Raw genomic sequence first — 14,141 nt, 5'->3', positions numbered from 1 at the left:
AATAAACCATGGGCAAAGGGCTCACGTAAGGCCTCTGTTAGCCTCCTCATGACCACCTCTGTGCCTCATTATAGGCCTTCCATAAGCGGGAGCTCAATATTCTGCTGCAGCTGCCAATTTTTTATATAAATATTGAATTTCCAGTTTGTCATGTTTCGCCTCTCGCGTGGATTGCCTTGTAGAGAAATGCATTCCTTGCCCCTAACCTCCATAAAAAGTCAGTTTTGCTGATGTGTGTGTGGGTTAGAGGGAGAACTGATTTATTCATGCAGGAGGTAGGTATGCGAGAGAAAATTCAAATTGATCGGAAAATTAAATATTCATAAGATATTATTCATTAAGTTTCATCTTGCCAAGTAGGTGAAATGAGGCAAGGGAAGAAATTAGCTTGCTTGAGAGTGTCAAAGTGATTATGTGATTAAATTGCAATTTATAATTTCTCCTTCAAAAATGTTACTTCTTGATTTGTGTTTCTGTCCCCTCCCTATTTTTCTTCAAGACTCTCATTATCTTGTATGTGATCAGAAAATGCCTAAGGCTTGGCTTAAATGAAAGCAAGTGCACGGTTGTATATTCTGGATGCCTGGGGGTCCTTGTTTCTCACATACTGTGCATGCTCCGGGGTTATCTGCCAACCTTTCCGATGATTTATTTTTCTTTTAGGCTACTAGCAAGTCTTGCAAATGGTCTGAGTGCCATTAACAATCTCTTCGCCCCTAAATACTGCCCTGGCTTTCACCTATTCCTATAAAAACTCCATTTTTACAGCAGTTGAAGTGAAGCAAATCTTTAGCATTTGCATTGTTACACAGGGTAATCCAGTGTTACACTGAATACACCAGGGGATTTGGAGCAGAGCAGAACTGTGCCCTGATGCTTTCTCCTCTAATCCTACTACAATGTCAGGCAGACGGCAGCTCATTCCTTTCACACACACAGATCCCAACACCCTCAGTGTGTTCAGAGCAAGGAAACCTCACCAGCAGGGCAGCACAAGGGAGGGAAAGCTTGTTCTAATACTGCACTCTGATTTCAGTGACAGCCTCTTGTTTTTGTCATAACTCCTAACTCAGCATAGGGAAACAATTTCTTTTTTTGCTGTCCAGTAAACATTTAGGGGACATATGCTGGCAGCTGAAAAATACAATGTTAATTCATGGCTTGTTTATGAACAGCACAAGTCTTGCACAGGTTAATTAGTTGAGGCAGGCTTTTCTTCAAATGAATGAGCAGCCATGGTTTTATAGCTCTGTCATCCAGTTCATTTGTTCATTTTCTGTTTTATTTGGAAATACATTTATACAACAATAAATAAAAGCAACCATGACAGGGCTTATGTCTGCAGCAAGCATTTAAACCCTGCCAAGGTAGTAATCCACAGAATAGTTGCAGTTATCGGCCTTGGCAGGAGTTGGATATCTTTTCTAACTACGGGACAGGTGGTTAGGAGAGATAGTGGAATTTGTGCCAAGCAACAATGTAAGGGGAAAGCGCAGGCAGCTGGGGAAGGGAAAGTCATGAAAAAATGACTGGCTACTATATGCTGTGGAGATAGGAGAATTTCCTGCTTCAGAAAAAACCATCCCAAGGTAGCAATCTTTGCTCCAAAAGAGAGAGAAATTCTCAGCTCAGAACCGTTTTTTTGGGTATACAGCAGATGCTCTTATACCAAGTAATGGCTTAATCTGTGCTAACATGGATGGTCAAGGTTAATATTACATTTACATTGTTTCTCCCATCCAACCCTTCAGATTACATCAGAACTGTCTACAGCAGCAGGATTTGCCAGAGTTTGCAAAAACGTACACTGCTGATCAAACATTATTACAAGCTAAATGAGCCACTTTGCTCCGAGGAGATGTAAAAGAGTTGACCTTGTCCATTAAGCAAGGAGCTGGGTTCATGCAGAAATTAAACATTTAGAGTAAACATGAGAATTCAAGGTATTGGAGCAAAGAGAGAGGAGCCAGTCCTCCAGACTTGCTGCAAAGGTGGGTTTTTGCAGGTCTTGGAGGGGAATTGGGAGAGGTTAGAGAAACTGTGTTGCAGTGGAAGAGGACCTAGGTAGCTGAAGTCTTTTCTCCTGTGAGAGAATGCAAAACTCGTAGCATTACTGAGCTCCCAAATCACTTCTGAAGGTCTTCAGAACATGTGTGCTCAGGTTTCCCCAGGATCTGAGGCATGACTAGACAGAAGTAGCTGCTAGTCAAACAAGGACCCTTTGCCTCTGGGGTTATTGCCAGAGGATGTGAGAGACATCAGCAAAATTGGTGGCAATGAGGAGACCAAAGAGAGACCTGTTTCCTCTGCAGTGGACAAGGAATGCCATTTTCTCAGACACAGGATCTGCTCTGAGCACTCAGATTGATACTACTGTGATGGGCCTGAGGTGAGAGCTCATCCGGTACTGGCATTTCTTGGCTAGTGTGATAATCTGGAACCGCATTTTAGGGTGAAGTGCATGGCCATGCTCCTCTGTAGACCAGGAGTCCTTGTTCCTTCTCGGTCCTTCTAGCTGTTAACCGTGGAGACTGGCAGACCCTCAGCAATAGCAGCTTTCAGCACTCTGCCTTGGGGGAAACACTGATTTCTTAGCAGCTGGTACCAGGGCTCTAGGTAACATTTGCCAGGTGTGAGTGTGCTATTCATTTCCATAAAACATATGCCATCTCCTGCATGTGCTGTCTTCTTCTCTCCCATCCCATCTCAGAGTTATAGCTCTGGGCACCTCCCCGTAGCATAATACAGTATTGTCCTAGCCTCTACACGGCCTCCTCTCTCTCTAAGAGACACTAGTTCCCCCAAGGTCACCTGCCTGGTGTAACCTTCCTCAAGTGCAGCTTCCAAAAGGTGCTCTGCCTGAGGCTGATTGAAGGGTCCTTTCTCCATTCCCCACCTCTCAACTCAAGGTTCTGTGACCTGCTGAGAAATCATTAACTTCTCCCCCCACACACACCTTGCTGAGGTGTCACCTCAAAGAGTCCCAGAGATCACACAGAGAGCTAAAAGATCACTGTTCCAGAATGTATCATCTTTTAAACAGAATGTCATGGTTTCTTCCCTTCCTTTTGCAATGTGAGAACTTCGCTGACACTACAAGGAGCTCAGTGGTGGGGAATCTGGTTTCAAAGCTACATTGTGCATGAAAATGCTGTCTGTTCCCCAATCAGAGATGCAATGTCCAGACCTTTCAGTCTGAGGGAATTCAGCTGAGTGCACATATTAACCCCCATTAGTGTTAACCTTTAACTCATGCTATCCACCCCTGTTGTTGAAGTCTCTTGAAATCAGTGAAATGTCAGCATCAGGGCTGTGCAAAAATTTCACAGTCATCTGTGATCCTGCATGCAGCTCTCCTGATTCAGAATTTCATCACAAACTCAAAACTCAGAGCAGGTATTTCAAAAGAGGAGAGAGGAGAGAATCAGACATGACAGACATTAGTCAATCACTTAATGCCCTTAATGGAAGGCACCCAGATACCACAGTGATGGATGTGGTATAAGACCTGGGATGGAATGAACTAGAACAGAATAGAAAAAAGCTCTCATCTTAACCAACCTGGGACCAATTAACAGATTTATATTGAAATACTTTGTGGATTTGCCTGTGGCTCTGTTATTGAACTCGGGTTTGAACGAACCTCCACTTCTGATGCTCAAAGGGGGCACATCCACTTGCCCCAGATCTAGGACTGATTGGAAAATGGGCAAGGAGAATCCATGCATCTTTCTGCCCAATCTTTCACTCAAATTTCGGCTTCAGTGGCAACTTTCCTAGATGTTCTGCTCAAGGTTACAGAAAATGTTGATGTGATGAGTGAAATTCACCCCTCTGCAGAGAACCAGCATCAGGGCTTTGCGTCACTTACCTCCAGCTAACCATAGGACTTAAGAAGGACAAAGCAATGCTTTGGCTTTGTGCCAGCCCTCCGTATGGAGGTGAATTTCATCCCCAGTGCCCTGAGTTACGTATAGCTCTGGTCCAGGTGCACCTGCTTCATGCAGCAAGCACCTGTCTTTATTGCATGGATAAAGTCATCTAATATTTACAAGTTCCCTCATCCAGTTCCCAGGTGAGTTTCTTAGAATTTTATAGAAAGAAAAGAAATAAAACCCACTGCTTTTGTTTCAATTACCCCAAAGCCTTTAATATAGCTTTCTCCTTCTAGATTCTAGATAAATTACAGTAAGCAAGCATGGAGAACACATCCCTGGGCTTTTAATTAGGCACTTAAAGAAGAGAAATAAAGTTACGTTGCCTCATTGGAATATTCCAAGGGTGTATTCTTTTTTAGGCAACTAAAGCAGTGCAGCATGATTTGTTTTAATAGTTCACATAATATCATGGATTGAAGTCACCTAATTACTTAGTATCTACATGCTGGGACAAAGTGGGGGCAAAATTGGACAATATTCCAGGTGGCTAGTCCCAGTGAGGCTAACTTCTCCTGCACATTAGCCAGATTAACTGCTATTTATCTGCACCTTGCAAGAAAGGAACATTGTACTGTAAATACAAGGAGATGGTTTGATTTCTGAGTTGCAACTGAGGCCCTGTCTACAGTGGGATTTTAGCCGCTAGTGTAGCTGCTGCATCCAACTTTTACTGGTGCAGCCTACTCCAGTCTGAATCAGTTATCTGCCAGTGTATGTCCTAAAGCCCCATTGGAGTCGGAAACCTGCACCAGTATGAATCTTGTCTGCAGCAGGGTTTTGCACTGGAACTGCTATACAGGTGGTTAAAACCCAGCGTAAGCAAGGTCTCAGCATTTCCCTGAACAATGCAGTTCCCTTATGAGACCTGGAACAACATGAGAAAAACAGAGATTCTCTTTTTGCTCCATTTTTTAAAGGGCAATAATATTCAGAAGAAAAGACAAAAAGGGGTGATTAATCGTCCATCAAAAACCACGAGATTCCAAGAGTCGCTGTGTTGCTAAGAACAGAGATATATGCAAAAGCAGATGGTTTGAAGCGATGACACAGGCTGCAGACAGGAGATAATAAGGAGAGAAGAAAACACCCTCAGTAATATATAATTAGAGAGTTTTAAGCCAGCAGCCAATAATGTTGCAGAAAAGCAGAGCTAGATATAATGATTGTGGTGGGCACTCACTAAGAGATGTTTCAACTCAGGTGCCCTTTCTGTAGTTTTTCAAAATACCAAAATAAATCAACAGTAGGTGCTATTTTAAGTAATAAATATGAAGCCTGTGAGAGTGTCAGATCGAAATAGGAATATGGAGTAAATTAAGAGCCAGCTGGATTGTTTTCCTCTTTCATCTATTACTATGTTCTTAATTGCATGGCTTCTTCGTTCTGTTGTTTGATAAAGCTGTGGAGGGTGAACACAAGACTGAGCCTGCTGCAGAGCTGCCTTGCAAAGCACAGACAAAGAAGATCAAGGTACCCACAAACTTTCCTGTGTGTCCCTAGAGCTCAGAACCCAGCCCTGCTGTCAGATAAACATGAGCTGGAAGAGCATTCTGGGTAAAGGCATGCAAATGAGAGAGAGGTGTTGTTTAGCCACATGCCTAAGACCACAGAATTCCTGAGTTTTTGAGCTGACTCTGATATTATCTTCCATTAATGTTAATTAATTTTATTACTAACATTCTTTATTATTAAGTTATGCACCAGAAGCATCCTGCTTTACTTCCAAACTCCCAGCACTACCACGGAAATTAGTTTTTCAAACCAAGTCCGTGTTTGGTTTATCCAGCTCCCTTACTGAAACAAATGTTTTGCCTCATTGCAATTCACCTTATCTCCAATCAAAAGGGTATATTTTACCAGCCAGCTTCAGTACTGGGTCCAGGATTGGAGGCACAGAGCCGATTCCCTTGCATCAATGGTGAAAGTGAAGAGATACTGACTGATGTCCTGCAGTCCTGACTTCTACTCAGAGTCTATGCATAAGGTTGCAAATACTGAGCAAATCCATCAATGCCAGAATCATACACATTGCTGTCTTTTTAGACACACATCATGGCAGTCACAGAAACGTTGGACAATAAGAATCATGACAGAGGAAGGATGGTTAGAGTGCTAGCCTGAGCTGTAGGAGACCTGGGTCCAATATCCTGGATTCAGGACTCTGCCACAGACTCTCTGTGTGACTTTGGGAAAGTGACGTAGCCTCTCCGGGCCTCAGTTTCCCATCTGTACAATGGGAATAATTGCACTGCCCTACCTCGGAGGTAGGGGTGAGGATAAATGCATTAAAGTTAGTGAGGTGCTCAGATACTCTGGAGATGGGTGCTGTGTAGATAGATAGACAACAGCACCAAGAAACTACAAAGAAGCTGAAAAGAAGATTTAGCAAAAGGAGGAGTCAATCATAATAGAGAATAGGGGAAATATGCCTAATATATCATGGAGCCTAAAAGGAAAACACTCCCCAGATGACACAGCAGGAAAATGAGGGTACCTAATAAAGCACAGGTTTATTCCTATAAAGTTTAGAGCTAGCACATTTGGGCTATTTAGGAAACGTGCAGCACTCAAAGAAATTCATCCTCATTAAACTGCTCTAAATCAGGTTACTTGCTTGTTTCTGCTTCACTTGTAAGACACCTTTATAATTACTTGGCATTGGCAAGCCATTACTCAGAGATTCTGGGCCAGGGTAGCAGAAGACATGATTGTCTCATAAACCTAATGAACCCTATTGATTCCCATAGGATAGGAACTGAGCTATAGCCAGTCCCTTCTTTATTTGTTTAGTTGTCAGATCTGAATTCACATCCCAGTCCAGACACTGAGTTATGAGAAAGTATGTGCTGTTACCATATTTCACAAGTAAAGCAAAGTTAAGCACATGCAGTCAATTCAATTGTAACCCAGATCAATACGAGCTGTAAAGCGAATTTAGTCCCTGCTTTTGAAGCAGTTTTCTAATGCTGTCTCCATTTAAGATAATGCTTGGCAGAAAGTATGCCCAATGGGTTTAGGAGTTACTGGTGTTGGCAGCTAAAGAATTATAATACTTATCAATAGTCTCCAAAATGAAAGATCCATAGTTCTTTTACAGAACTTTGTTCTTCTCCCTATAGGCATGAACAGATAAAATCTTTGCAGAAAAGTAGTCAACGCACCGTGTCTCTGTTTTGAAATCCTAGTTCTTCTCTCAAGAATAGAAATAAATAAGCCAAAAAACAGGAATTAGTTCACAGATTTGAATTCCAGAAGACACCATTGTGACCTACTCTGACCTCCTCCATGACAGAGGCAATAGGATTTCACGGAGTGGTTCCTGCATCGAGCCCAGAACTTCTGTATGAACAAAGCACATCCTTTAGAAAGATATCCAATAGAGAAGCGATGGAGAAATCCCCCCATCTCTACAGCAGATTTTCCATTGGTTAATTACCCTCATTGTTAAAATGTTTGCCCTGTTTCTAGTATGAATTTGTCTAGTTTTCTCTGCCAACTATTCCAAGTTAAATAACTAGAGGATGTTTGTATCAGCTACCATGGATGTAAGCATTTATCTCAATTGCCAAGTGTTAAAGTTGCTTTCAAAAAACAGGTTCAAAGAGTAATTGGCTACATCATCCCAATCACACTCTTACAGAGGGGTTTTCACTTGGTACCTCGTTTGGGTACTAGCATGGCTTCCTCATCTCAACCTGTGAAGTTCCTTTGTAGGGCAGTACTCCCTCACCGGACACCAGTGGTTGGAAGCAGCGACTCAAGCAGTACCATTCAATCCAAACAGATTTTACTGAGGCAATTCTTCCACAGACTGTGCAATGAATCCATATCTCTTCTTACTCACCAGCATGTGAGCAAAGCCTGAGTGCGTGTTATGACAGACGAACGGTCTCTCTCAAGCCTGTAGATGATCACATCTAAGGGCCACACATCCTTTTGACTATGTTTAAAATCCCCACTCAACTACTCAGTCAATCAAGGCCCATTCAGACATCAGTCCACCTGCTGCCCTGTGTCTGATTTATTGACAGTGAATATCACACTGCTGATAATCCCACATAGTCATGCTGCAAAATCATCTGGAAACAGAGTGCATTCATGTGAGTAGAACCCTATCACTAACCTTTTCACTAGTCCTGCAGTTCTTCTATGGGCGCCAGTGCAAGGTTAGAGCAGCACAGCAGGGGAGTTCTCACTGGAATGTTGGGCAGCAAGAGAGGAGTTAACATGAGTCCCCAGAGTGGGGGCAAAGCTGCAGAGTGACTTTCATAATCAGTTCGCCAAAGAGCCCAACATACAACATCCACATTATTGTCTCAGTTTTGCCCTTTTGCTTTTAATTTCCCTACTCTGATTAATATGTCAAAGCTTATGAACAATCCACTCCCTCAGAATTTGGGGTTTGGCCTGTTTTCCTCCCATCCCTTTCAGAAACTTTTTCAGTTGTCAAAGCCATGGCTGTTTGCGAGCTGTCACAGCTCTGCTGAGGAAAGACCCAAGAATAACTCTCTCAGCAAATTCAGGACAAATGCATTTTCATTCTGCACAGAGCAAGGTTCTGTCTCTGTGTTCTAAAGACACAGTATAAAATTTATTAGGAGGAATTTTTCTTCTTTTAGTTAAATCAATGGAAATGGAAAATCCTTCAGCTCTTACTTTCTAAGTCTCTCTGTAGCTATCACAGCTGGAGAAACAGAACTATTGCAAAAACACCTTCTTAGATTTCCACTAAGACACCAAATGTTATTTCCATTAGCCATAGGAGAACCTCTTCTACCTGCTATATTGCTGAGCTGCATGAGAGAGGCCCATACTACAGACCGAGTCTCTTGTAGTTGTTATATTCGGGCTCCCAGGTGCACATTAAGGAGAGACTATATCCCTGACACAGAGACGACCTAAGCTGGATTTTGCTCCCACATACCCAGTGAGAGAGGAGAATTGAGTCCAGTCTGGTTTTGCCTCAATTTTGGACTAAATCAGAGCTAAAATATTTCCAAGATAATGGGTGTCGTTCATATGGATGAATCATTGGGGAGAGGGGAAGGCTTATAATTTATACTCTAGTAGCACCTAGATGCCCCAAATAGGATCACAGCCCCTTTGTTCTACAAACACGTAACAAAAGGCAGCCTCAAAGAGCTTCCAGTGTAGACAGACAAGGCAGGCAAAGGGTGGAAGGGGAAACTGAGGCACAGAGGCACTGTGACTTGAGCAAGGTCATACAGCAAGTGGCAGATCCAGGAACTGAACCTCTAGTCTCTTAGTCCCTGTCCTGTGCCTGACCAGCTGTACATGTAAATGCTCAATTATATGTCTGACTGGCCGCGGGCAGAGGATGAGAGAACAAATGTGACAGCCATTAGCCACTTTGCTTAATGAACAGCTGGAAGGTGCTTGGATCCTATGGTGATGAATCTGTTATCAGAACTATAGAATAGAAAAGACCCTGGTAGCAGGGCATGTGCTTCCAGGAATCAGCAAGCCCTGGCCTAGTGAGAAGCCTGGCAGCAGACAGGAGTTGGGAATCAGCAGATCCAGCTAAGCACCAGCTAATGATTGACTGTGATTCCCAGCTGGAAGAGAGAACTGAGAACCCAGGTTCACAAGGTGGGCAGGTGAGACAAACCCTTCCCTGTGGCCCAGAGCTGCTTGGGGGAGGAGTGGACCCTGCAGTATCAGCTCAGGTCACGACTGTCTCTTCTCCATCTATTTTGCATTTGTGTGGATGGCAAAACCAGAGTTGGGTTTGGGCATGTGGCTGGCTGTTTTCCCCCCAGCTAGTGGTTAGGCCCACCAGACTACAACCATGTCATTACTTAGTCCTGCCCTGAGTGCAGAAAACTGGACTAGGTGACCTACTGAGGTCCCTTCCTGTCCTACACTTCTACGATTCTGTGTCCTCTGCACTTCCATCTACAGAGCTCAAAGCACAGCGCAGACACTGTTCAATTACACCTCAAACCAGTGGGCTAGTATTATCATCCTCACTTAACCAAGGGGTAAACTGAGGCACAGAGAAGGGAAGTGACTTGCCCAAGTTCATACACAAAGTCAGTCCCACAATCCAAGAGCCCTGACTTCCAGTCATTTGCTGTAACCACACTTCCTTCTGGCATGCAGCTTTGACAAGGTGCTCCATTCTGGCCTCAACTGGGCAATCCCTCCTTCTGTGTCATTGCTCTGACTTGACTTTTAGACAAAAATGATTCACTTTTTTTTTTTCATATTTGATTCCCTCCTAGACTAGAAAAGCAGATTACCACAAAACCCCCGTATGGGCACTTTGCAAAACAAAAGGAAAAACACAGCCAAGGAGGGGAGGAAAAAGCTTAAAATCTTCTTTGCGTTAATCTGAGGGAACAATTTGCAGAGTGACTCTTTAAGCCCTTATCAGATGACCTTGCTTTGAGATTTGAGAGGTGCTTTCTGCTTCTGCGTGCCAGTTTGTGGGGACTCGTCAACCTCAGTTTTCGCATTAATGCTGCTGCAAAGGCCCAGGTGGCATATCACAGAGACAGAAAACTTGTAGGGCCGCTTTACAAGCAGATTCCCCCACTTCTGGAGAGACAATGAAAGGTCAAAGGCCCCCTTTATCTTTACACAGCATGACGAGAAACACTCTCTTTAGCCAACTGTGAACTAACAGGGCCTGCCTCGCGCCCTGTAGAATCATTTATGCCAGTACAAAATGCCACCAAACCACAATGGCAGTTTGCCATCAACATCGCAGTCCCTTTGTGGTGCGATTAAGATATTTTGTGTTTATGGGGTGTTCTGTGGGCTGAGAGAGCCTCTGCTCTTACCCAGCCCAGAGCTCTGCCCAAAGAGATGCTTAGATAAGGCAAAGCATGTGGATTGTTTGGGTTTTATGCAAAAGTTGGATTATCTTGTCACTCTTGGATTCCTGCCTCTGTAGCCAGGCATAACCTGTATTAACTTTTAAAAGTGCTTACGCAATTTCTATCTCTCCTTTGAGCACAGCTTTTTCCACAGAGCCTCTCCCCAATAATCCACTCAAATGGTATTAATTTTTAAAAAATGAAAAAGGAACATCTGATGATTTGATGTATTTTATGTCAGAGCTACATTGTCTGTCTAGTTTCGAATCTAACCTCTCAGAGACAAGTGCCCAGACTTCCTCTGTCTTTAGACAGTCCTGGCAATGCTGCTGCCAGGCAGTGGATTATAGTCAGAGGGAGAGCTCTGCAGAGGCATTTGCAGGCATGATCCTTCACCTGCAATAGTTTCCAACAGAGAAATGAGAGGCTACCTCTCATGTACTTTTACTGTATTTACTTTTTATTAGAAATGAGTCTGAGCTGCAAAGTTCAGCCCTTTGACTGGATTTTGAATGCCCTCCAAAGCAGGGATGTTTGGCTTTATTGGTAATTATTTGCATAATTGTAGTGTGTAGGGGCCCTGATCACAGATCAGGGCACCATTGTGCTAGACACTGAGCATGCATATAATGAAAAGATGGCCCTTGCTCCCAAAGAGCTTGCAATCTTACTGTAAGATGAGTGACAACAGGTGGATATAACAGACGGGGAGAGCCCAAGGTAACAGTCAGACAATTGTAACTTGTGTAATTAGCAGCAGCCACTGCATGCCAGCTGCCCAGCCATTGTTGAGAGCTTTACATGCATCCCAGAATAGGCTGGATTTAAGGAGAGATTTGAAGGAGGATAATGTTAGGACCTCATGGATTTTTACAGGATCTAAGGTTTTGGTTCAGGCTTCTCGAGAAATAATGGCCAGCTGCGAAAATTCCAGTCCCTAATCCGGGTTTGGATTTCCCCAAGTTCTGGGCTATTTGGCTTTAGAGTTTTTACTATTGCTGAGTAAAATTCATTTTCATTCTGACAACTGGCTTAGTGGCAAATCTAAAGCTGCATTGGATCCATCCCTTGCCTTGCCCTTTGGAATATTTTCAGAAACTCAGGACAAGTTGTCAGTCCCTATAACAGATCAAGGCAATCAGAAATTAAATATACTTGGTGCTAAAAATAGCACGGTTCCTCTTTAGGGATACATTAAAGAGCCCCTTTCACAAGAAAAAACACTGGATTCCTGCCAGAAAACAAATACAAAAGCCCTTCTCCTGCATTGCTCTGGGAATTGATGGCTGTTGTCTCCCCATGTTGGAGTTCCTATTTTTAGCATCAGATCAATGCAGCCTTTCCTGCCTGTGGAAGAAACGCAGGCTGCCCTGCCGAATGGTAGGGATGGAGAAGCCTGTATTAAATATTAATTCACATTTCATCTTTGTCACTCAGGCAACACAAATGGAAAATCCATGAGACCCTTTCAGCTAGGCGGTGCTGACGAGGTTCTAATTGATGGGGTAGCTAGTGGGGACGCACCCTGCGCATTACTGAAGTGTGAGCAATAAACCACAAGTGTCTCTGAGAAGTGTTCCCCTCCTCTCCCTCTGGTGAGCAATAAACTTCAGGCTGAATGTTTTATTGATTCACATGCTATTGATTGGTAAATGGATTAGGTGACAGAAACAGATGGAGATGGCAAATTCTACAGTACTGCTGTGCCCTTCCCTTAACGCCCTTTAGCTCAGGATCTCAGCTCAAAGCATTTTACAGGGCAACAGTAATGAAGCCTCACAATGCGCCTTGCTTCCCCCTCCTCACATGATAGGTTAGTCCTGTTATCCCCATCTTGGGGATGGGGAAACTGAGGCACAGAGCGTTGATGTGACTTGACCATGTGAATAATTAACAGGGCTAGCAATAGTTTTGCTATACAGCTGTTCAATATTTTCTAGCCTTAAGAATAGCCAGTCGTCCAGGGAAGCTCTCCCCTGCCCAATAACTACAATATTTATTTCCTTTCGGATACAACTTTAAATCCCACGTTTCTCTATCTAGGAGATAAGTAGACCCTCTGACAAACTGGCCACCACTGCTTCTCTCCAGTAGATGTAACAGCATGCCCCTGGGTGGGTTGTAGATAGACGGTATTGAACCTGAGCCCCCGATCTAAACACGAGTCTTTCCTCCCTAAGCTAAAAGACCCAGCTAACACTGGAAGAGTCTCATCAACCTCAGCTGAGCCACCACTATAGGGGAACAGAATGCCACACTGAATGGGTGGGGGTCACACAGACTGTGTGCTGTCTCACCCTCACGATGCTGGGAGCACTGATGATATAAGTCTAGGATGCAGTGAGTGGAAAACACTGAAACATCCCACGATTGCAGGGATCCTGAGATTGCAGTCCCAAGGTAGCATTCGTATACAGCGTTAGCATTTCCAGCAGGCAGGTTAATCCTCTAAACTTCACATGTGGTTTATGGGGAAGTAAGGCTATTTGATCACTCAAGGGGAAAAAAATTAAATAGGGGCCCCATGCAAATAAGAAATTATGCAAATCACCTTATATATTAGGCTGACAACGTTTTCGGTTGCTATTTCAGCTTTCATTGCCTGAATGCAAATTCCCACATGATCTACTAAATGTGAGAGAGCTTGGGATGCATGATAATATCAGGACATTTCCCTGGATACTCCGTGCTGGATGTTTTGGATGTTTTCTCTCTATGCAAACAATTTGTGGGAGGAGATGGGGGGTGGGGGAATTGTGGGTTTGCATTGCTTGCTGAGGTTTCTCAGAACTGCTCTTTTCCCCCTTCCTCAGTTTTCAATGCTGTTGAAAGGGGCTAGGAAGGCAGGCAGAATAAGAACAGTAAAGCCAGCAAGCTTCCCATTCGTCCTGCCAGGTGTATGCTCACGAAAGCAGGCTGTAACCAAATAGCGTGGTTCTGGGCATCAGCTGATCACTATTGGAGTCAGGAAGAAAAGTGTCAGCCCCTAATCTGCAATGCAGCATTGCACAATTGGATGAGTAGCCCTCCCCTTGACACCTTCCTCTGACCCATCCAGCACTGGTGGATACTGGACTTGAGACACCAACGGTGAGATCCAGTTTGGCAAATGCCCTGTTGCTAGATCCTTAATAGCCATTGCTGCTTAGAAAGCTCAGCTGGCTGACTAAGCTAATTTGCATATGCCGCTCCTGTGAGAGCAGGACTTGATTAAATGCACAACAGTGTAAATTAAGTGGTGTGTTCTGTGCTTTGTGTGCACAAACCAGAGGAATCAGAGTGTGTGCGCCTGTGTGTGTTTGTGTGTGTGTGCAGGGGGGCTCAGAGAGAAGCAGCCAGCAGCTCATCCCTTATTAGCACA

The 14,141-nt window shown here is 43.8% G+C and overlaps 1 long non-coding RNA gene across 1 annotated transcript; it reads left to right on the top strand.

The window, feature by feature from the left end:
- Positions 1-5,093: 5,093 nt before the first annotated feature.
- LOC127051743 (uncharacterized) lies at positions 5,094-13,930 on the top strand. Its single transcript, XR_007774586.1, has 3 exons — positions 5,094-5,408; positions 12,218-12,375; positions 13,594-13,930. It is a non-coding gene; the product is annotated as an uncharacterized LOC127051743 (long non-coding RNA).
- Positions 13,931-14,141: the final 211 nt, after the last annotated feature.

The sequence above is a fragment of the Gopherus flavomarginatus genome, chromosome 5 (assembly GCF_025201925.1).
Source record: "Gopherus flavomarginatus isolate rGopFla2 chromosome 5, rGopFla2.mat.asm, whole genome shotgun sequence".
Lineage (NCBI taxonomy): Eukaryota > Metazoa > Chordata > Testudines > Testudinidae > Gopherus > Gopherus flavomarginatus.
This window is presented reverse-complemented; position numbering and strand designations above follow the sequence as displayed.